General features: G+C 36.8%; 1 long non-coding RNA gene across 4 annotated transcripts in view; it reads right to left on the bottom strand.

The window, feature by feature from the left end:
* The window catches only part of LOC120097072 (uncharacterized), a 50,199-nt gene extending 42,583 nt beyond the window's left edge, over positions 1 to 7,616 (bottom strand). Inside the window, exon 1 of one of the 4 annotated variants that reach the window (XR_005494263.2) lies at positions 7,403 to 7,616. This is a non-coding gene — a long non-coding RNA (uncharacterized LOC120097072). The remainder of the gene's footprint in view (positions 1 to 7,402) is intronic. The other 3 variants (XR_005494265.2, XR_005494262.2, XR_005494264.2) reach the window with 3 other exon arrangements.
* Positions 7,617 to 24,885: the final 17,269 nt, after the last annotated feature.

Here is a 24,885-nt window from a genome sequence, read left to right as displayed (position 1 = left end):
ATCATTCACCATGATCAAGTAGGCTTCATCCAAGGGATGGTTCAACATCTGAAAATTCATCAATGTAATTCACTATAAATAAACTGAAAAAAATTACATGATCACCTAATTAGATATTGTAAGAACCTTCAACAAAATCCAAAACCCCTTCATGTTAAAAGTCATGAAGAGATCAGGAATTCAAAGCATACACCTAAACATATGAAAGCAATATATAGCAAGTCAATAGCCAACATCAAATTAAATGGAGAGAAACTTAAAACAATACCACTAAAATCAGGGACAGGACAAGGCTGCCTACTCTCTCCCTATCTACTCATCATAGTACTTGAAGTTCTAGCTAGAGCAATAAGAGAACAGGAGAACACAAGTTTGAAAGGAAGAAGTCAAGGTATCACTATTCATGGTTGATATGAGAGTATATATAAGACACCTCAAAAATTCTGCCAGAGAACTACAATGGTTGATAAACAACTTCAAAAAGTGGCTGGATACAAAATTATCTCAAAGAAATGAGTGGCCCTCCTTTATATGAATGATAACAGGGCTAAGAAGAAATCAGGTAAACAACACCCTTCACAATAGCCACAAATAATATAAAATACCTTGCTCTGACTCCAATTATTCAAGTGAAAGATCTGTATGACAAGAAAATCAGGAAGATATCAGACGATGGAAAGATCTTCCATGTTCATGAATCAGTAGGATTAACAGTAAAAATGGCCATCTTACCAAAAGTATTCTACAGATACAACAAATGATTTCTAGCAAAATGCTAACATAATTTTCTATTGACCTTGAAAGCAAATACTCTCAACTTCATATGAAAAAAACCAAAAGAACAGAAGAATAGCTAAAATATTTCTGAATGAAAGAACTTCTGGTGGTATTACTATCCCTGATCTCAAGCTGTACTACAAAGCTATAGTTACCAAAACTACATGGCATTGGAATAGAAACAAATAGGTTACAATGGAATTAAATTGAAGACCCAGAAATAAACCCACATACCTATGGATACTTGATGTTTTTGATAAAGAAACCAAAAGCATACATTGGAAATAGCAAGCATCTTCATCAAATGGTGCTGGTCTAACTGGATGTTTACATGGAGAACGAAAAATGATCCATATTTATCACCCGGCACAAAACTCAAGTCCAAATGGATCAAGAACATCAACATAAAACTGTATTCACTAAATCTAAGAGAAAAAAATGGGAAATAACCTTGAACACGCTGGCACTGGAGACAAGTTCCCAAACAAAACACTAATGATTCAGGCTCAATGATCAACAATTGATAAATGGGCCCGCAGAAAACTGAAAGGCTTCTTTAAGACACTGGCAATAGGACAAAATGACAGCCTACAGATTGGGAAAAGATCTTCACTAACTAACTCCACATCCAACAGAGGACTAATATCCAAAATATAAAAAGAACTCTAAAAGGTAGGGTCCAACAAGACCAAATAACTCAATTGAAAAGAGGGAGCTAAACAGAATTCTCACCAGAGGAATCTCAAATGGCATAGACACATTTAAAGAAATGTTTCGCATCCCTAGTCATCAGGGAAACACAAATCAAAATGACCCTGAGATTCCAACCTACACCAATCAGAATAGCTAGGATCAATAACTCAAGGCACAGCCTATGCTGGCAAGAATGTGGAGAAATGGGAACACTTTTCCATTGCTAATGTGGGATTGTAAACTTGTACAGTCATTCTGGAAATCAATCTGGCTGTTTCTCAGAAACCTGGAAATAGTTCTACCTGAATACCCAGCTATAACATCCTGTAAATATGCCCAAAATATGCTCCAACCACAAGGACGCATGCTCTACTATGTTCATAGCAGTTTTATTCATATTAGCCAGAAGTTGGAAACAACCCACATGTCCCTCAACCAAAGAATAGATACAGAAAATATGGTGCATTTTAACAATAGAATTCTATTCAGCTATTTAAAAAAAGAAGGGCATTTGGGAATTTTGTGGGCTACAGTGGACAATCCCTTTAAAACACACAAAAAAGCAAAGGAAACATTGTAGAAATTAATTTATTTAGAAAATTGAAAGCCTCTTAAATATTTATAAAGAAATATACTAAAACTATTATCTTATCCTTCATACCTTTCAGGAACCAAGAGTCAGACTTTATCTGGGCTTTTGTGTAAATACAGAAAAACACATATAAGTCAGAAATAGAAAGAGAAATCTAGCTTTATTTTAAAAAATACTTTTGTAGAATCTTACTATGTAGCTGTGTCTTCCTGTTACTTACTTTGTATACCAGGATAGTCTGTTAACATCTATACTGAGATACATATTATCTTATGACCTTATTTTTATCATAGTCACATGGGTGCCCACTAAGAAGTTAAACACTCATTACGTCATTTAAAACATGGTTTAGAAGTTAAGAGTACTAGCTGTTCTTACAGAGGTCCTAGGTTCTGTTCTAATCAAGAGCTAGTAATTTACATCCCACTATAACTGCAATCTCAGGAGATCCAATGCCCTCTTCAATTCTGTTCAAGAACTAGACATGCATGTAAAACATGGAAAGACCTGGAGGCAAACACTCAGATACACACAATAAAATATATAAAATGAATTTTAATACCTGCCATTATTTTTGCTGAAATGCTTTAAAATAATTACTTTTTATTAATTATTTTGTTTATTTACATTTCAAGTGTTGTCTGCCTTCCTGGTCTCCCCTCCACAACCCCCTCCTCATTCCATTTCCCCTCCCACTTGAAGTAATTTTGTGATTTTGAAATCATAAAATGTATAGTTAGCAGTCTATATACAATGAATAACGTGATATAACTTATCTATTGTAAAACTAATATTTGGAATAAAATAACACCAAGTTTAAGGTGTGATACTAGTTTTAAGTATAATGCAGTTACAAGGCATGCTTATTGTAACATACATTCAATTTTTATAGGTCTTAAAACAAGAAAAGGGAATTTAGAACTGCTGAGTCAGAAATGTCTAAGTTGATTTAAACAGTAAAAGCCAAGTTGATTATTTTTCAGGGTTTTCTTCCAGGATAATTTGGAATTTCTTTAAGAATTACAGAGAGTCTATGAGATAACAACAATTAGCCGTGGCATAATTTGCTTGGTGGCATGTCAGGAGCAAGGGTCAGCATTTCACAGTCTTTACCATAGTCAACTTTAAAAAGCCACGGTGATGTCCCTCGAATAGTCACGTCTGCCTTTCATTAAGTGAAACAAATCGTTGTGTTACTGAGCAGTAAAATGGAAGGGTTGATAATCAGTCACTAATGTGACCAAGGAAGTTTCATTACAGCTCCCAGCAATACAGAACTGCTACCGAACTAAAGCCCGATGAACCCTGCTGTGACTGCGTGAGTCAGAGGAGAGGACGGTTTCCTCTGGGAACTGCACATAGAGCTTAATTGTGAATCTCGAATTTTAATCTGTGGCCACAGATGTGTGTGTGTGTGTGTGTGTGTGTGTGTGTGTGTGTGTGTGTGTGTGAGCCCATTATGGCACTGCACAACTGTAACCCCAGAGCTTGAGAAAATAGAACAAGAGGATTTAGGAGATGAAGACCTGACGGGGATACATAAGGGGCTCTGTTTCAAAACAGAAAAAAAAAAAAAGAAGATAGGACGATTGAAGAGGTAGAGATTCAGACTGAACTGTCAATCATATCCATTCACATCAACTAAGAACAGTCCAGTGAGCCAGGACTAATGACAAAGGCTAATGGGAAATTTGGTTCAGTGGATGAGCATGGCTATAAAGTTAGTACAAAATGTCCAGGATGTCTCTGTGCCACTCTTCCTTCAAGCATAAGAAGGAATGGATTCTTGCCAGTGTAACTCTAAGAAATGATGACATCAAAGGTAATCAACAGTGTATATAACCCTATAGAATGTCTTCCCAGGGGTAAAGTTTAGTTTTCACCCCACCGTTTTCTCTATTTGCAGCGTTGTAGGTTCTGATCAGATGGAATCATGGCTATTTTTTGTAAGGTTTTATGTGCAGACCAAAGAATAGGTTTGTGCCTCCTCACAGTCTGTTTTGGAGTCTCACTATAATCCATATTTGATAAAATATAAAATAATTCTATATTTAATACAAGTTTAGTTAACATGTCCATATTCTATTTTTTCTTTTTCTATATAAAATGATTGAAGTAAATGTAAGAATAGTGTGTAATATCAATCTTTTAGATAACAGAAGAAATAAATGTGGCGTTGCAACATCTATCACAGAAAATTATTCATTAAATAAAGCATTACATTTCAATGTTTTAGAGATATGTTTCAATCTATGTTTCTTGTAATGTTTTAATGGTTCATGACATTTGATATTAAAAATACTAACCTTGACTTGTTAACTGAAACTATTTAAATTATGAAGTCAGCCTTGAATTTGTACCAAACATAGGAAATAAATAGCATGCCATCTGAATTTAAAACAAAAAAAGAACCAGCAATTAAAATACATTTAAAAGCTTTAAGCAAGCCTTTAGAAGCTTTATTTCTACTTTTATGTATATTATGCAATTAGTCATTAATTAATCGCATTCACAGGTAACATTTCTGGAAGACTCCCATGTGCTCAAACACCGTTTATACTCTACAAATGGTAACAAAATTCATCTTTCAAGTAGTTTTAATATGCAAGTACTGTTACCTTCATTCATAGTTGACTAAAGCAGGAACAGATAAACAAATTGCCCAATGACTATGTCTTCAACATGCCTATGTAATATCTCAATAGTAAAATCAAAAGAGTGATAAAATAATGTTCACTGGATAAAACTCTTTAGAATGTCATATAATTTAACAAAAATAATCAATGACATATATAAAATAATGTATAAACAAGAAATATAGAAAGAAAAATATTTGAGATGAAAAAAAGGAGGAAAAGGAGAAAGCACAAAAAATATCAAAGACTCTTTTCTTTCAGTCCCAGGCGCTGTGTGAGTCACGGGTTATCCTGAAGACATGATCAAGTCCAAGAACCACAACACAAAAATGACAGTCACAAAAATGACACAGAGAAGGCATCAGAAAATCCCGGTTACAAAGATAGGAATCTTTTGAGGAAGTTGACCCCAAGTTCCTAAGAAACTTGTTCTTTGCTAAGAAACACAAGAAAAGTCTGAAGAAGAAGCAGATAAGCCATGAGAAGGCAGAGAGTGCACACACAGAGGCCATTAAGACTCTTGGGAAGACCAAGGTAGTCAGCCCCAAGATGTCAGAGGGCCCCAGCCACAAATCTACCCATCTTGCTTTCATCGCTCACCCAAAGCTCGGGAAGCAGAATCAAAGCTCCATGAAGGCTCATAGGCTCTGCCAATCAAAGCTCAAGTTTGAGGCTTCCAGAGGTACCCAGGAACCTGTGAAGCCCCCATAGAAAAGAGTTCATATCTGCCAATATGAAGACAGGTGAACTGCTGTGGCACACCCACACACTATTTGCATCTGTAGAGCATCCTCTGCTGTTTATTTTTACAAATAAACTTGAAGCAAGGAAAAAAATGTATCAAGGTCTAGGCTAGTTGTCTCCGAGAGTAAGTTGGGCATTTTTATTTGTACTTATTTAAATTCATTAAAGAAACTTTCACCCTCTGTCAACAGTTCTACTAGAAAGCACAATTAGACCATACATAGAACAAAATCCAAATGTTGATTAGGAAATAGTTTTAAAATAGGAAACAGAAATAAATTATAATTAAAATGAAACAAATAAATTAAAGGGTTAGAATAAACTATAAATATCACTATCAGTATGACGAAGGATGGACTTGCATGAGGCTAGCGATCGACCCAACATGAATACATACAAAAAGCTAAATATCTGTGCACTTCATCATAGAAGCTCACCACAGCAGGAAAAAAAGATATATCAGACACAGCGTAGGAATAAGTTAACAGGAATAATAACAGGAAGTTATACTTTTTAACCTGAGAGGGTTAAAAGGTCTTATAGACCCTGATGTTTATTGGCCCAGGTATTCGAGAAGAGCAAAATACAGAAAATACCGTGACCTGTAGCAAACTACGAAAGTCATCACCATTTCGTAAATTTTATTTAACAAAGATTATGATACAGAGTCTTAACTGACTCTCATCTATCCAAGGATACTTCCAGATCGAGGCATAGGAACTACATGCAGAAGGGCTCAGCTCAACCACCAACCACATCTAAGAATGCCCAGCACAGGCTGAGGAGTCCCAGCCTGCTGTGAGAAAAGTAGCTTTACATCCAAGGCCAGTCAAATAACATCTTCTCAGGGGATTTGCATGCTAGGAAAAGAGTGTGTGTGTGTGTGTGTGTGTGTGTGTGTGTGTGTGTGTGCACGTGCGCGCGCCTCCCTGTATTCATCCAACCATATTTTTTATTTTTATTTTTATTCTTTAATTTTTTTACAGTCCAGTAATTATCCCCCTCCTTGTCCACCCTCTATTCCTCATCCCATACCTCCTTCCAACCCTCGCCCCCAACCCACCCTCATCTCCAAAAAAAGTCCTCAATCCCTCACCCCAACTCCACCAGACCTCCCTTGGGGCCTCAAGTCTCTCGAGTGTTAGGTGTGTCTCCTCTCACTGAGGCCAGACCAGGCAGTCCTCTGATATATATGTGTCGGGGGCCTCATATCAGCTGGTGTATGCTGCCTTCCAACCGTATATTTTAAAAGGAAATGTTTTTATCTCAAATTAGTTCATAGACCTTGTAATAACAATGTGCGTGAGCTCGATGCCAAGGTTGTAATGTTATTCAATTATATTTTTTATTTATATGTAATAGATAATTGTAATAAGATATCTCTCTCATTCGCCATTCAAATTAAATGTGTGTGCAGCATTAAAATGAAAAATTAGAGTGTCTACGGTGATAAATATGCATTTGAATTGAACAAAATACAATTCACTTAATTCTCTAGGGAAAATTCAGTCATTCATTTTCCAAAAATACTTCTACAGTTATTAGTATAATTTGTTGATATTTAAACCCACTAAAGAAATCTTCACTTTTCTGTCAAAAAATATTTTTGCTTGAAGGATAAAGATTACAAAGATCCAGAGTGACCAACTATTTTTGTTAAGGATATTATGCACCAATCCAGAGACTAGTTATAGCAGGAGTTAATGGTGTACTCATATGTCACTGTTTAAACACCCAGACAGACATGGGTACCTCACTGGAATGACTATATCTGTTTTTATCATTTCTGGTATTTTGCAGACAAGTTTCTTACTGTGTCTTTTTTCTTATGGTTTAAGCTATAAGCCATTTCTCTTTATTCTTTCAATTTCCTATGACCACTTCTATGGCAACTTTTCCTCAATTTAGTACCTCTTTTTTTAAAAAAAAATATTGTGCAATGCATTTTGATTATAATTACCTTCTCTCTCAAATCCACTTAAATCCACGACTTTTCTTTCTACCCAACTTTGTCACCCTTTTTTAGTTTGCTGGTTTTTATAGCCCTACCAAGTACAGCATGGCTGCCCATCTAATCCTGGGTGGATTACCTTCAGTGGAGCACAGTTGACCTACCAGGAACCATATGTTTCAGGAAAATACATCTCCCTCTCCCAGCAGTTGCTAATTATTACTTAACAAAGGGTGTAACTTAATGCTCACTTCTGTGTAAAGGCTTAGCTTGAGCAGGTCTTGGACAGGCTGTCATCATCCTGTTCATATGTCCAGCTGCCCTGCTGTGTCCAGAAAACACTGTTTTCATGTAGTCAACCTCTGGCCCTTAAGCTATTTCAGTCTCATTTTACACAATGGTTCTAGAGCATTGGGAGGATTGGGTGTGGTATTGATATCCTGTAGTCATATATTTTTCACAACCTACTTTAGTAAGGGTTCTACCTCTCCTCTATCCCACTGTCCACCAGAGGTAGTAGAAAAGAAAGGTTGTTAGGATATGGGAGAAGAGGATCTGTTCAGAAATAGTTCTTTGTGGTGATTCCACTGTTAATTGTTCTCAGTCCAGTCCACTAGCAAAACCACGAATGACCCAGAAGATACAGTCCAATTCGCACGCCAGACACCACACATGATTAGCAAGGGCAATTTGGTCTAGAAGAACCCATTAGGCTTGTCACTTGGCCAGAGTCCATGAAAGCAGCAAAGAAATGGCAAAATTCTCACAAGAAGTTCTTTGGTGAGTTTTTCTCTATGACATCACCACAAGCAAAGCTCAAAAAGACAATGTAATACAAATCAACACATGTGTCGTCCATGAAGACTAGCAAAATGGAGCAGAGCAAACCAATGCTCCAGTTCCCACTGTCTGTGGGGTCATGTTTATATACTCTTTAAATATTATGTGTCCTTTCACATGCTGGCTATAACAAAACATCCTTTCACCTCTGTCTGCTTCAGCAAAACATTCTTTCATGTGTCTACTCTGGAAAAACATTCTTTCACCTGTCTGCCCCAGCAAAACATCATTATAACCTGAGTCTCCAAAGAAGCCAGAAATTTCCAATTTAATGTCTCATTTATGACTGAATATTTTACAACCTCGTTATCAGTTCTGGTTCTCTCTGTTTGGACGTCTTCTGAAAAAGCTTTGCTGATGAGGCTGGTAAAATTCACTTATCTATGACATAATAAGTCCTTAGGAGTCAGCCATTTATAAGAGTAATAGTAGGAAGGGGGTGTAGTTGATATCATGATGTTGTATTGCTGTTGTTGATGGTGGTGGTGGTGGTGGTGATGGTGGTGGTGGTGGTGGTGGAGGAGGACGAGGACGAGGAGGAAGAGGAGGACGAGGAGGACGAGGAGGAGGTGGTGATGCAATTTTAAGGCATTCTATGGAAAAGTTTTCAAAATAATGCATCATCACTCTGAGACTGTTCTATCTTTGATTAATTTTTCAATGAACTTCAAACTTTAAACTTTTCAGAGTTTATTTTCCTTCCTGTAATGATGGACCAATAAATCAAATAAGCCCTTTCCTCCCCAAATTGTATTTTGTCTGGTGTTTTTCACATCAAGAGAAAATAACCTAGAAACCCTAGGTCAGGTACCAGGACAGGAAGCTAATCCTGATACCTTACCCTCCACACTCCCAATGTACCTGAGTCCACAAGTTCCATTAAAGCCACTAGGGATGTTCTGTTCACTGTCCTGCATATGTCTGCCCTCAAAGCTGTTTGTGGTTTTGTATTTTATGTCTTATTTTAGAGCCTTTTCAGGAATATGGATAAATGTAAGGATATGAAGTGAGTGAATTCACAGAAGACAGCATCTGCTAGGAAGATCAAATGAAATAGAATAATGAGACAGAGTTGCAATGCATTATTTAAAGAATTGGATGGCAAGGTTTAAAATGAAACTACACAATTCTATAATCTTGCAGTTTTTAATCTTTTAATACATTATGTGCCTGTAGAAATAGTGGGCTCTGATTTATGCCTAAGTCAAATAGTTAAGAGGTCTAGGATAAGAAAATCAATTAATACATTATGTTAATTACCACCAGAGCATAGGGGAAGTAACAAGTCAACAGACTCATCAAATCCGTTATCTCTTTTCTAGAAGAATAATAGGGTAAGTGAATTCATAAATGCACAGAATTGTTCTTCTTTAAGAAAAGTAAGGTAAAGACTACTCTAAACACTGATGTTCATTAAAGATACTTTTAAACAAAAAAATCATACTACAAAGTAGAAGGAAAAAAGGAAATGTAAACAATGTATTTAAATATAAACAATGTATTTCAATTTCTATTTTGACAGGCTACACTGAAAGAAACACTTGATTTTTCTATTACATTGAAGTATCCATTGTGCAATCATGATCATTTCTTTATTTCTAAGAAGATTTTTTGTTTTGTCTAATTTCTTGAAACTCTTGGCCATGCTATAGCTCTCTGTTCTTTGGGTCTATCGGGGTAATGCAAGTCAATTAAATTTCAGCAGAACATGTAATTACTGTTGGGAGTCCCTCTGCAAGGTTTTCAATTTCTCTTTAGGGATTTAGAACAGAGCAATGAATACTTTTGGTTTAATTAAAATTCAAGTATCAAATCCCAGAAGGCTCATTTTACAGAGACCTGCCAATCAGTCAATTGACAGGTTCATAAAACTCGCTCACTCTGTGATGGTCTTTTCCCCAATGTTATAACCCTTAATGAAAATTTTTGTTTTCCACTATTTCATCCCAGATATCTTGTAATTTGGCAGTATTATAATAAAAGAAACGACATTCAATCCCAAACTAATGAACTATCTAGCACCAATTTACACCAGGTTTCTTGAATAAGATGACAATGTGGATATTTTCTTTCTTCTTTCAGGATTCATTATAAATTTATGTATGTACACATATGGTTACAGCAAAACCTGAAGTCTGAACAACCTAATTGAGATAAACTTAGTATGTCAGAGGATATTTACTATTTAAATATTCCATGAGTGTGCATTTGTTATCTACTACATCATATATTAAATCTTGAAATCCAAGAGAAAAACAGTATAATTTCTAACAGTCCTAATAAGGTAGTTAGGAATGCAGATAGCAAAATCTTTTTTTAAAAAAAAGGTACTGTAATTTGAAAGATACTGAACCCTCCAGGAACCATCAAAGAAAGTGCACGTGATTCTGAGCATGAAGACTGGGAGAAAAGGAACCCTGTCACAGAACACTGTGCTGTGGTGAAAATAAGCTTTAGACATGCCTTGTGAGAACAGTGAGTTGGAAAGACTTATCCAGACAATAATAATACTGATTAAAATTCAAAGACTAGAGGAGCAATACACTAGACATACCTGCTATCTGGGGGCAGAATACTAAATATAAGCTAGTGATGACATTTAAAAGACTGTCACTAAACCACACACCCATAAATCCAGCACTTGGGAGCCCAAGAAAGAGGACTAAAGGTCGGAGGACTGTAATAAAAGAAAGGAAGGAAAAGAAGGTGGAAAGGTAAGGAAAAAGAAAAGCAAGGTGGGAGAATACAGAGATTTCTAAAGGAGAGAAACTGTAAATCTCTGCGTCCTCTAAAGTCATTCAAATATACTAGATTACTAGTCATTACTGAAATAATGGACAAAACACAGAACATAAATACTAGCCACATTACTGCATGTATGTAATATTTAGACTTTGACTGTATCTTCATGAGTTTTTTTTTCCAATCTCTGATACCAGGCCTGGTTGTAATAACTGTGTCCTCAGTAAACGACATAGTTTGCTTCATTACCAATTGGAAAAGCACAAAGAAACAGTTGAAAAGTCATGAAACTTGTAATAATACATTTTATTTTGAAAAAATAATTTAAGCATTCAAGTAATATATCTTATTTTTGGTACTGCCACCCAATAAGGAGGCAAATCACATGTTAAGAGAGAAAATAAAGAAAAGGGTAGTACCCCTAACATATCACATTATCCTCTGTGGCTATTTTAAATGCTGTACTTGAAGGGTTAGAATGGCCTCTCATGTGCATTAAAATTAATCAGAAGTGTAATATAATCTTTCAAACTTGAGAAACAATCCCAAAACATCAAGACCATTATCCTATTTAGGATTAGAACAATTATTAACAAAATAAAACTTAGACTGATAAGATTTGAAATAATTATGAATAACCATGAGAGTTTTCTCAATATAATAATTTTTTAAAGGTATTATAAAAATAATGTGTGAACAAAGCAGAAAATACACTGTAGCGTCTGATCTTACCATGCCCCATAGCCTCAAGGAAACTAAAAAGAGTATTATACTGACATTAAGTTATACATTAAATATGTCTGTTTTTTAAGGTTGATGATAACATGGATCTGTTGATTTTGGACATGTGTTGACAATCGCAGTAGATATTTTGTGGACTAAATTACTCATCTGCATGGAAACCAGATCAATTTATTTTGCTACTCCCATTTTATTAATTAGAGTTCTGAGATACCATGTCGTTAAACATCTTTCCCAATTTCTCAGCAGTTTTGGAGACAGGACTATGAGCGAGATTCAACCAACCACAACTATTGTCTCAAAACCTAAGTATTCTACCTTGTAAGAGTCTCATTTTCTGCCAACTGAATTACCCAAGCACATAATTACTCTGTGTGTGTCGTGGTGAGTATGCTCATACATATGTGTATCCACATACACATGTATCCACATTTACATACTTGTATGCACAGCACATGCATCAGAGGTCAAAACTTAATATTGGGTGTCATTCTTCAGGAGTTGTCATTGTCTTATGGAGATAAAGTCCTTCTTTCATCTTAAAACTCTGTGAAGAGGCTAGGTTGATTGCTGAATGACCTGCAAGCCTCTTGACTCCCCAGGTGTAGCATTTTAAGAATGGACCACTAGGCTCAGACTTTTATATGTGTTTATATGGGACTAAAGTCAGGTTCATGGTTGTGTAGTAGGTGCCTCATCCAATGAACTGCTTTCGGCATTGTTAGCTGCTGCATTGTAATCTATGAGGAACAGTTTATCCCAAAAACTTTTAAATAGACAAATAGATTGCGTTCGAGTTTTTCTGCCAGCTTGCTAAATTATCAGAGTGTCCTGAATATTATTGTATTTCTGCCACCCACAGAAAAATAATATGGAAAGAGGAAAGAAAGATCTGAGGATGCAAACAAGTGTTATAATTAGGGAGTTGCCTTTGGGTGACCACTGGTGGTCAGAAGGAATGTTTTGGCATGTGATGTGGATCAAACCAGACCCCTGAGAAAGATTTTAACATGATGTTGGCATACATAGCAAGTCTTTGTCTACTTACGTGTTGCCAACGTTGGTGTCAGAAATAATCAGTCTTCTTTGTTTGTTTGTTTCTATTGACCTTTTGTTACCAGACAAACTTAACATCTTAATGCAAGTATTACACATTATAAGTTAAAAGTGATTTGATTTTTTCCCACAGAAGTATGTATTCTTTGTGCAATAATAATTGTAATTAGCAATTATTTGAATAATCATTTGAAAAGATCCTCCTGATTTCAACAGGCTACTTATTTTATCATTAATCTAATAAAGGTTACTAGATAGATTATTGGTTCTCTATGATTCTTCACCTAACTACACACACACACACACACACACACACACACACACACACAAACGTGTATTAGCTCTTTGCTCTTGAATTAATAAATATTATATATCATATACTAACAGTAAGAATAATTGCATTCATTTTCATTTTCTTTCATTTTCTGCTTGTTCAACATTATTGGCATTATATTTATGTAGAACTATAGAAATTGCATGTGATTATATATTTAACCATTCACTTGGTTAAATCTCTCCAGAGCTTAAAATATTAATGGTGTAATGATAACTGAAGATGAAGGTCTCAAAACACCAAAATATCCAGGAACTATTTCCTCAAAAATCATCACTCTGGGAATTGAAGTGAATTTGCATGACATTTTTTAGTACTCTTTTCCCTGTCTAGGCTGAGAACATACATGATATATTTGTACAATTTCATTATAAATTGTGTGGTTTTGGATACATTAGTCAGAGGGGAGAGGAACAGAAAAAAATCAGAATGAAAATTAGAAAACTACATGAAAACAAGTTTTTGTCTTCATTGATATTCCTATGTCTTAATGAGAAATGTTATTTAGAACTGTCTTACTACCCTCTCCTAATCCTGGCTCACAACTCCAGCAGAAGACCCCTGCTCTACCAGGGGTCGTGCCTATGCTAGAAACCCATGTAGGACATTGCTGACCACCCACTAACACTCCTTAAAGTCCATCCAAGTGTTCCTATCAGCATGCCCTCCCCTTGGTTCCATATCTGAGCCACAACACTAGCAGAAGACCCCTATTTTGGCATTTCCCCAAAACTCATTACTCTGAGAATTGAGGAAAGCCTGCACTATAAACCTCAGAGGACAACTGGTACTGGAATCCCAGAAGCCAAGACATGATCCATAATCCCCGAGGCCACTCAAGTTCCCAGAAACCCAGAGGCAATACCATTATCCAAATCTCCAATGAAGACACTGTACTGGACCTGAAAAGTCAATAGTCAATAAAACCACAGGTCACTTAGATGAGAACACCAGAGGAGACACAGAAACCAAGGGAAACATAAAAAAAAAATCCATTAAGCAATATAAACTGAGAACTTGTCACCTAAACCTAGGGTGTATTACCCTAAACTCAGATCCCTAGAGGATGGTATTAAAACCACAACCATGAACAGCTGGTGCTGTATGGTACCTCCAGAGCACAGCTATCCTACTATAGCAAGCCCCAGATAACCCAACACAGCCAAGGAACAAGAACATGGCCTTAAAATCAATCCTATGAAGATGACAGGGGCCTCTAAATAGAAAATGAATGAACTCCTTAAAGAAATCCAGGAAAACAAACAAGAAATAAGTGAAAGAAATGAATAAAACTGTTGAAGATCAGAAAATGAAAATTAATGCAATAAAGAAAGCACAAGCTGAAGGAATCCAGAGGATAGAGAATCTAGGTATGGAAATCGAAATTATATACAGATTGCACCAACAGAATGCAAGACATGGAAGGGAGAATCTCAGGCATAGAAGGTAAAATAGGAACAACTAGACATATCTGTCAAAGAAAATGTTAAACCTAAAAACTTCCTGACACAAAACATCCAGGAAATCTGGGTCACTATTAAAAGATTTAATCTAAGGATAATAGGTATAAAAGAAAGTGAAGAGTTCCCGCTCCAAGGCCAAGAAAATATTCTCAACAAAATCATAGAAGAAAATCTCCCTACCCTAAGGAAGGAGATGTCTATAAAGGTACAAGAAGCTTAGAGAACACCAAATAAATTGGTCCAGAAGAGAAGTTCCCCTTGCCACATAATACTCAAAGCATTAAACCTACAGAACAAAGAAAAAATATTAAAAGCCACAAAGGAAAAAGAGCAAATACCACATAAAGACAGACCTATTAGAATTACATCCAACTTCTCAATGGAGTCTCTGAAAGCCAGAAGGACTTACAACCTCTAAGAAACCACAGATACCAGCCCATACTACTATACCCAGCAAAACTTTCAATCACAATTGATGGGAAAAAAGATATTCCACAATGAAGTCATATTTAAACAATAACAACAAATCCAGCTCTAAAGACGGTACTAGGAGGAAAACTCCAACCTAAAGAAGTTACCTACACTCACAGAAACACAGAAAATAAATAATTTCACAGTCCTCACTGACAATGCTCTTGCGTTACTTCACTTTATTTTCTTTGCTGCTCTTTGCTTGTCATGGCTTCATAGAGAAACATACTGAAGAACTTCTGGTGGTGTTCCAGCTGCTTCTTGCCACTTCAGCAGAGCCTCAGTTTCCTCTGGATCAAGCTGCTGATGATGATTCATGTTTGGTTTTTTGCTAGTGCTCTGGATGGCTGACAACAAAGATTGGAATCGCCCCCAAAGAACTACATCTAAAAAGGTTTACGTTCCCCTAACTTTGTTTGGTAGGATATAAGGGAGGTTGAAGGATTCACGAACCCTATTAAAATAGGTTTTGAAAAATATTGGCCTACATTCCTATATACAAAAGATAAGCAGACTGAGAAAGAAATCAAGGAAACAACATACTTCATAAACACAACAAATAGTATAAAATATCTAGGTGTAACTCGAACCAACAAAGTGAAAGAGCTGTATAACAAGATTTCAAGTTATTGTGTGAGGTGCAATGTGTGTTTTGAGCTTTAGTAAGGTTTCTTTTACATATGTAGGTGCCCTTGTATTTGGGGCATAGATATTTAGGATTGAGAGTTCATCTTGGTGGATTTTTCCTTTGATGAATATGAAGTGTCCTTCCTTATCTTTTTTGATGACTTTTAGTTGAAAATTGATTTTATTTGATATTAGAATGGCTACTCCAGCTTGCTTCTTCTGACCATTTGCTTGGAAAGTTGTTTTCCAGCCTTTCACTCTGAGGTAGTGTCTGTCTTTGTCTCTGAGGTGTGTTTCCTGTAGGCAGCAGAATGCAGGGTCCTTGTTGCGTATCCAGTTTGTTAATCTATGTCTTTTTATTGGGGAGTTGAGGTCATTGATGTTGAGAGATATTAAGGAATAGTGATTATTGCTTCCTGTTATATTCACATTTGGATGTGAGGTTATGTTCGTGTGCTTTTCTTCTCTTTGTTTTGTTGCCAAGACGATTAGTTTCTTGCTTCTTCTAGGGTATAGCTTGCCTCCTTATGTTGGGCTTTACCATTTATTATCCTTTGTAGTGCTGGATTTGTAGAAAGATAATGTGTAAATTTGGTTTTGTCATGGAATATCTTGGTTTCTCCATCTATGTTAATTGAGAGTTTTGCAGGATACAGTAACCTGGACTGGCGTTTGGGGAATAACACTCGAAATGTATATAAGAAATACTCAAGTTAATAAAAAAAAAAAAAAAACTAGAACAACAAAAAAAAAGATTTCAAGTTGTTGCAGAAAGAAATTGGAGAAGATATCAGATGATGGAAAGATCTCTAATTTCCATATTTGATAGGATTAATATGTTTAAAAAGATGTATATCCTACCAAAAGCAATCTGCAGAGTCAAGTCAATCCCCATCAAATTTCCAAGAAAATTCTTAACAGATCTTTAAAGAACAATTCTCAACTTGGAAAAAACAAAAATACAAGGTCGGCTAAAACTATCCTGTACAATAAAAGAACTTCTGGAGGTTTCATCCTCCTTGACTCTGAGCCATACTGAAAGAAAACCTTAGCCAAGCAGGCCCAGTCACAATGCTGGCACATATGCTGCTGATAGTTCCTCCCTGAGCCAACCTAGTATCTGCTGGCATAGCTAGAGACCACTGATGCCGGATCAAGGGATGGAATGAGCCAGACACAGCACCACAGCTGGCTGGTTAAGAGCCAATGAGATGCTGGGAGGTAGGTAAAAAAGTTTGCCCAGTTCCTGCAATAAAGGAGACTGTTTTTGCCACTTGCCAGACTCCTGGACTCTGTCTTATTGACTCTGCACCATCTTACCCCTACCCCTAAGGGTCTTGGTTGGGCTTGCAAGCAACACTGTACTACAGAGATATAGCAATAAAAACTACACGAGACTAGCATAAAAACAGACAGGTTGATCAATAGGCTCAAATAGAAAAACTAGATATAAATCCATACACTTATGGACACAGGTGCTCAACTTCCCTAAAATAAAGACTCTGAAACTTCTTATGTATAAATAAATGTTTATGTCAAAAGCTTTGGATTGTTCCCTGGCAAGCTTATAACTTAATTACTAGGTTACTGTGTTCTAAGTCCTGCCAAGTGTTGAGTTACCTTTCCATAGGTTCTTGTAATGGCGTCCATCAGTTTTCAACAATGTGCCCACCCTCAAACCCTGAGAGGCAAACAACAAACAACAACCATCTATATTGTTTTAGGAGTCACTGGACTACCCTGACCAACAATTTACAAAGAGGTTTCTCATGCACAGTATTGGAGTTTTTATTAGTCTAAGGTTCTTGTACAGAAAATTCCCAGCTCAATATGTATACACATATTCTTATGTGTTGTATAAAACTTTAGGTAACTAAAATGGTTCTTGGAAGTTTTCTTAAACAACCTTGGTGTTGTATTCTCCCTTCATCTTTTTTGTGCTGACCTCTCTCCACTCCACCCAATTGGCACCCACTTCAGCTTCTCGTTTCTTATCATCCATATCCTGATAGTCCTCTCCTAAGAATCCACCCCAACCTATAGCCCCTTAATGCTTTTCTGTTTCTCTCTTATGTTTTAAAGTCACATGTGAGGATTTGGAACCAACAACCTCAGCAAAGATCAAAAGGTCATGGGGTGCTCACTCACAATGCACACATTTACATAACGGCTCCTGCAATGGTGTCTACAAAGTTGTATCTATTTCTAAGAAAGGAAAGAAGTAACAAGTGAACAAAGGAACAAATGGATGAAGGAAGAAAGGAAAGAGAGAAAGAAAGAGAGAGAAGCAAAGAAACAAACAAACAAACAAACAAACAAACAAAGAATAAAGAGAAAAGAAGACACCCTTGTACATTTCCCTATAGGTGTTTCTTGAAACAGTTTCCTCCTGAGTTTGTTTATAACTGGTTTTAAAAAGTTTCAGCGAGACTAACATTTTATGAACTAAAGAGTTGCTGAGCAGCACTTTTCTCTTTTATTGGAGCATTTCGGTGCAGACTGAGTAAATTAGAATTTACTTCACAATAATGGGTAAAATAGATACTCTTTGATCCAGCGGGAATAGAAGATATACAGCATTGTCCCCATATGCTCTTTGGAAATCATATTATTCACTTCAGTATTCAAACAAAGAGTAATTTGTAAAGGTGGCATGCTCTGCAGAGTCATTTTGTCAAATTGCTGAAGCTGACTGATTTCTTCAGGGACACCTTCAGCTGCCATGCCATTCAGGACACATCCAGAGGGCAGTTCATTTGACAGTGGTTTGGGGAAACATATTTGTCTGAGTATCAATTTTCTGTCACCTTACAGGCTATCTCTATAAATTATTAAAGCAATTGTACCAATGGGGTGATTTTTGAGATGTGTTATTTCTTGGATTTTATTTGACTGTGATATATTAAAGTCATGATCTGCTTAAAATTAGTATAATTTGTTTGCTGCCTTGTGAGCAATGTTCTTATAAATCTTCAGCAGTCTGATGAGGTTTACCACTAAACATATGACTTAAAGCCCCACATATTTTGGAGCAGCTTAATACTTCCTTTAGAGGGGGTATGTGAGTACTTATTTGTGGCATTTTGATTTTCCAGAGGAATAAAATAAGCCACCATGATGTTAAATCATTCTCCACAATCACCCTGATATATCTAAGGATGAACACCAAACCTTAGCGGAAACCCCTAAGTCCTGATCTGACATTAGTTTTAGTTACATCATGGGAAAATCTATTTTCTACTCAGTGTCATTTAAAACACTTAAATTGGGAAATATGACTGTTGAGACTTATGGACGTGATGCACTTTTTATGACCCCCACCTCTCAGGGTATCTGACTCGGAGTAATTGTCATAACCTGTCTGAACTTCAGTTTTTTCATTAGTAAAACTTAGTTTTGACACAAACCTAAATCAGATAATATGAGTCCTAAATTTAGGCACCTAGAATACCATCCAATACATAACAGTACATGTAATATTCATTACTATAATGCATTTTGGTCATCAGAATAAGCCTCCAGGACTCACTACCTAAAGCCATAAAAATCCATTTATTTATTCACAAAGCACTAACTTTGAGGGAGTTTAGGAGTTTCCACCTGTATCTTCCTCTCTCAGTGTCATTGAGGAGTCTTGCATGTACACCTTGACTTCAGGTCCACTATAAAGACAATAAATTTAGATAAGGAGTACAGTGATAGCAAGCCCGTGGTATCAATACAAGATTGTTCACATTCATTGAAGCTTGAACATCACTAGGCCGTCATCTGAGACTCTTCCTTCTCCTCTGTCAGGTCCCAAAGCTTCATGTGGTCTTATTGGTAGAAAATTGATTGAAGGTAATACTCCCTTGATAGTGTTTCATGATGTTGTCACCCATGCTAAGGTGGAACTTTCCAGGGACATAGCTGCTTTGGAGTCACCAACCTTTCCCAAACTCCTATAGGTAGCCAGTAAAACCACTGGTTCGGCCTGTCCATGTTCTGTTTAGGATAATTGAATGCTTCTTCACATCTCTCAAGGAAAACATAAGACAACCAGTGTATCTGTATATGGATCATGCATATTTATAAACATATACATTTACATATTTATAAGTGAAAACAAATAGAAGATAAACAAAATGAGAAAAGTTTCAAGTTCTAGATTGCCATGACACTGATTTTTTAATAGTAAATTATCTCTCTTTTTGGTTATTTTATTTATTTACATTACAAATGTTGTCCCCCTTTCTGGTTTCCCTTCGGCAAACCTTCCATCCCATCCTCCCTCCCCACTGCCTCTATGAGGATGCTCCCTCACCCACCCACCCATACCCATCTCATCGCTCTAGCACCCTCTTAAGCTGGGGTATCAAGTCTCCACATGAGCAAAGGCCTCCTCTCCCATTGATGCCAGATCAGGCCATCCTCTACTACATATGTAGCTAGAGCCATAGATCTCCCCATGTACTCTTTGGTTGGTGGTGTAGTCTCTGGGAGCTCCTGGGGGTCTGGTCAGTTGATAATTATCTTAAACATTTATTAAGAAGTGATAAGGATAAAAGAATCACTATTTTCCATTAATAATTATTTTACCTGTATGAAGGATAATTGAAAATTAATCCATGGGTTATTTCAATCTTTCTCATTGATACATTGGTTAAGGAGTTTGTACTGCCATCTACATTTATTTATTTTATTTGTTTTCTATACACAAAATGAAAGTAAATTGAATAGGGATTCATCTTAATGGCAGAGTGTGTGTCTAACAAATATAAGGTCCTCAGTTTGAACTCAAAAAACATGGATAAAGATAACAAGAAAAGACACACATTGAAGATTTTAATATTCATGGATAGATTAAATAGATAAAAGACAAATGCATCCAGAAATATTACCTGAGCAGAATGAAAATTTTCAGTCAACTCCATGCTGATATACAGGGGAAAAAAATAAAGGGTATTGCTAAAGATGAAAAATTCAGGAACACTCAAATGTATACAGCAAGTAGAATAAGAATTTGAAAGTTCCCGTTAGAATAGACACATGATTTAGCATTTTGAATTTTTACTATAGAGATGTAAAATTCCTTTCAACCATGTTTAGCAGTGCTATGCTGACTTCTAATATATCTGAGATAAGGACAGATGCCAAACGGCTTGACATATAAGCTACAGCTGCTTGCAGACTTGGCTGGGCAGTGATGACTGTCACGGGAGCAGGAATTTAGCAAAATTAGCTCATTTGTGTCTAGGCTATGAAACTGCCATAAAGGTCAGTAGTTAAGGTGAATATTTTTCCACTTCACCAGTCATACTAGCAATACACTTAATTCAATTTTGTAAAAATGGCATGGGGCCATTTTCCTGCACAGTACATACAGTGTGCTGTTTCCTTAAATAGTGCATTTTCTTTTTTTTTTAATTTCGTCATTTTATTTTATTTATATTTCATTGGATTTTTTTATTTATATCTCCAATGTTATTCCCTTTCCCAGTTTCCAGACATAAGCCCCCTATCCCCTTCTTCTATAAGGGTGTTCCCCCTCCCCAGCCACCCCCCTTCATATCTCCCACACCCTGACATTCCCCTACAATGGTGGATCCAGTCCTGGCAGGACCAAGGGCTTCTCCTTCCATTGGTGCCCAACAAGGTCATCCTCTGCTACATATGCAGCTGGAGTTATGAGTCTGTCATGTGTACTCTTTGGATGGTGGTTTAATCCCTGGGAGCTCTGGTTGGTTAGTATTGTTTTTATGGGATTGCAAGCCCCATTAGCTCCTTCAATCCTTTCTCTAACTCCTTCAATGGGGACCCCGTTTCCAGTTCAATGGTTTGCTGCTAGCATTCATCTCTGTATTTGTCAGGCTCTGGCTGTGCCTCTCAGCTGACAGCTATCTAAGGCTCCTGTTACCATGCTCTTCTCTGCTTTATCAATATTGTCTAGTTTTAGTGGCACTGAATGGCCATTCCTTCAGTCTCTGCTCCAAACATTTTCTCCATATCCCCTCCTGTGAATATTTTTGTTCCTCCTTTTAAGAACCAAAGAATCCATACTTTGGCCATCCTTCTTCTTGAAATTCATGTGGTCTGTGGATTGTATTTTGGGTAACTTGAGCTTTTGGGCTAATATCCACTTATCAGTGAGTACATACCATGTGTGTGTGTTTTTTTTATTGTGATTGGGTTACCTCACTCAGGATGATATTTTCTAGTTCCATCCATTTGCCTATGAATTTCATGACATCATTGTATTGATAGCTGAGTAGTGGTCCATTGTGTAGATGTACCACATTTTCTGTATCCATTCCTCTGTTGAAGGGAATCTTGGTTCTTTCTAGCTTCTGGCTATTATAAATAAGGCTGCTATGAACATAGTAGAGCACATGTCATTGTTTTATGTTGGAGCATCATCCAGGTATATGCCTAGAAGTGTTATGCCTCAGGTAGTAAAGTTTCCAATTTTCTGAGGAACCTCCAGACTGATTTCCAAAATGGTTGTGCCAGCTTGCAATCCCACCAACAATAGAGGAGTGTTCCTCTTTCTCCACATCCTCGTCAGCATCTGTTGTTACCTGAGTTTTGATCTTAGCCATTCTGGCTCGTGTGAGGTAGAATCTCAGGTTTGTTTTGATTTGCATTTCCCTGATGACTAGAGATGTTGAACATTTCTTTAGGTGTTTCTCAGCCATTCGATATTCCTCAGCTGAAAATTCTTTGTTTAGCTCTGAACCCCATTTTTAATAGGGTTATTTGTCTCCCTGACATCTAACTTCTTGAGTTTTTGGTATATTTTGTATATTAGGCTTCTATCAGATGTAGAATTGTTAAAGATCTTTTCCCAATCTGTTGGTTGCCATTTTTTTTCCTAATGACAGTGTCCTTTGCCTTATAGAAGCTTTTCAGTTTTATGAGATTCCCGTTTGTCAATTCTTGATCTTAGAGCATAAGCCATTAGCATTTTGTTCAGGAAATTTCTCCCAGTGCCCATGTATTCAAGGCTCTTCCCCACTTTTTCTTCTATTAGTTTGAGTGCATCTAGTTTGATGTGGAGGTCCTTGATCGACTTAGGCTTTCTGGGCACAGGAACCTAGGAGCAGTCAAGGACAGGACCCTTCCAGTTTCTGCCTGAGCCCAGAGCTGAAAACCAGTCACCTGGAGCTCCGACACACCTGAGAGCAGAGGTAAGACCAGCTCTTCTGCTCCAAGTCAACCACCTGGAAGCTTCAGGCCACACAAACCCAGGAGCAGCTCTCTGTTCCCTGATCTGGCTGAAAGAAAACAGATCTAGAGGAGTGCTGTCACACAGGCCTACAGGAGGGTCAAGCCACTGTCAGAGACAGCAAGACAAGCTAACTCCAGAGACAACCTGACGGCAAGAGGCAAAAGCAGGAACCTAAGCAACAGAAACCAAGACTACCTGGCATCATCAGAGCCCATTTTATGTTTACATATTGTCATTCTTCTGATCTAACCTGCTAATATGTTTGGACTTTTTAGGCGAAAGGACAGAATGTTCTCCTTTTCCTTCATGTCAAAGAAATTGAAAAATAGAAAGACAGTGTCATCTCTGGATGGAGAGAGGGAATCATGCCCATCCTTTCTCATTAGTGCAGAGAAGTAATTTATTATGATTAAAACATTGTTACTCTAACTGTTTTCATTCTGCCATTATCTTCTTATCTATAACTACTTTTCTTATGCCCTCAGCACTTATAATTTTCTTCTTTCCTCTGTGGTTTCTTTTATGATTTTTTTTTATTTCCTCTGTTTATGACATAGTTTTTAACACTTTCAGTGAAGCTCCTGGTTTGTTTTATAACTGTCTCCTTTCTTTCCTATCCTTGTGGGGGCTTCCTTGGTGCTTCCTATTGCCTGTTCCTTGCTTGAAATACTGTCCTTGTTTTGAATGTTATTTTTGTTGCTGTTTCTTTCCTGAGTGATCCTGGTACAGAGAGAAAGCACCTGCTAAGAATCAGTCACACTGTTAGAAAAGAAATCTCTAAACAGGATCTCTATGGCAACAAGTAAGCAGATCAAAATGCAAAAGCAATAAAAGAAAGACAACGTGACTCTTCCAATGCTCAAACAAGCTAACGTGATTGAAAGCTTGGAAATTTCCAAATACCAAGCTGAATATAATATCGACAAAATGATCCAAACAAAAAAACTGAATGAGATGTGAAGATCAATTTGCAACTAACGTGAGAAATCCAGTGACATTGGTGAGAATTTTCACGAGAAAATATGAGACCCTAAAAAGGAAAATAGAAATATTAAAAATAAAAACAGCTCAATAAATACAAAGAAGGAAAGGTGAGACATGGTGGGTGACGCACACCTTTACTCCCAGCATTCGAAAGGCAGATGAAGGAGGATCTTTATGAGTTCAAGGTCAGCCTGATCTCCATAGCTAGACCTACAGAGTTCCAAAATAGACAAAGATACATAAAGAAACCCTGTCTCAAAAAAAACAACAAAATCTAAACAAAACAAAACAAAAAAAAAAACAAGGCAATGAGAAGTATAACCAATACTTACATCAAGCAAAAGAAATATTATTTTCTTTTTTTTTTTTTCGTGTCAAGCCAGGAGAGGAAGAGAGAAACCCTGGCTCGTGACTACCTGGAAGAAATATTATTTTCTAATACAAGACTAAGGAATGTTTGTTTTGTTTATCTGTTTGTTTTTCAAAACAGACCAAGGAATTATTAAATTTGAGGAGAGGCATAAAGTGAATAAAAAGGATAATTACAAGAATTTTTAAGAATTTTTGGTCTTGATCAAGAGGCCAAACCTACACTGGAAAAGAGATCTGAGATACAGACTAACAATAAAGAAAACGTTTGTATTAAAATTATAGCAGGAAAATCATAGAAATCTAAAGAAAGAGTTGGGCACACAAGTACTTAAGATATTGGGAGCTACAAATGGCCAGAACTCCAAGATAGCAGCGTCACTACAGAGCAAGGGGAAACACTGCAGAGTGCAGTAGGAAAGATCCTGCATCTGCTTGTAATGGCAGGTTCAATTAGAATGTCATCAGAATGCTCAGGGGGAAACTATACCCTAAAGCTTGAAACTGTGGAATGATATCATTTCAATTCCAGATGGTCGACGACCTCTAACCACGAATAACATACCTGACATAGTTATCCTTTGCTGTCAACTGAAGCAGTCAAAACGGGCCTCGATAAGCACAGAGCAAAGAGTGTCAGTAAGCCAGCACAGCAGAA

Source organism: Rattus norvegicus, chromosome 15 (genome assembly GCF_036323735.1).
Source record: "Rattus norvegicus strain BN/NHsdMcwi chromosome 15, GRCr8, whole genome shotgun sequence".
Taxonomy (NCBI): Eukaryota; Metazoa; Chordata; class Mammalia; order Rodentia; family Muridae; genus Rattus; species Rattus norvegicus.
Note: the sequence above shows the minus strand (reverse complement) of the source record. Positions and strands in the feature narration are given on the sequence as shown.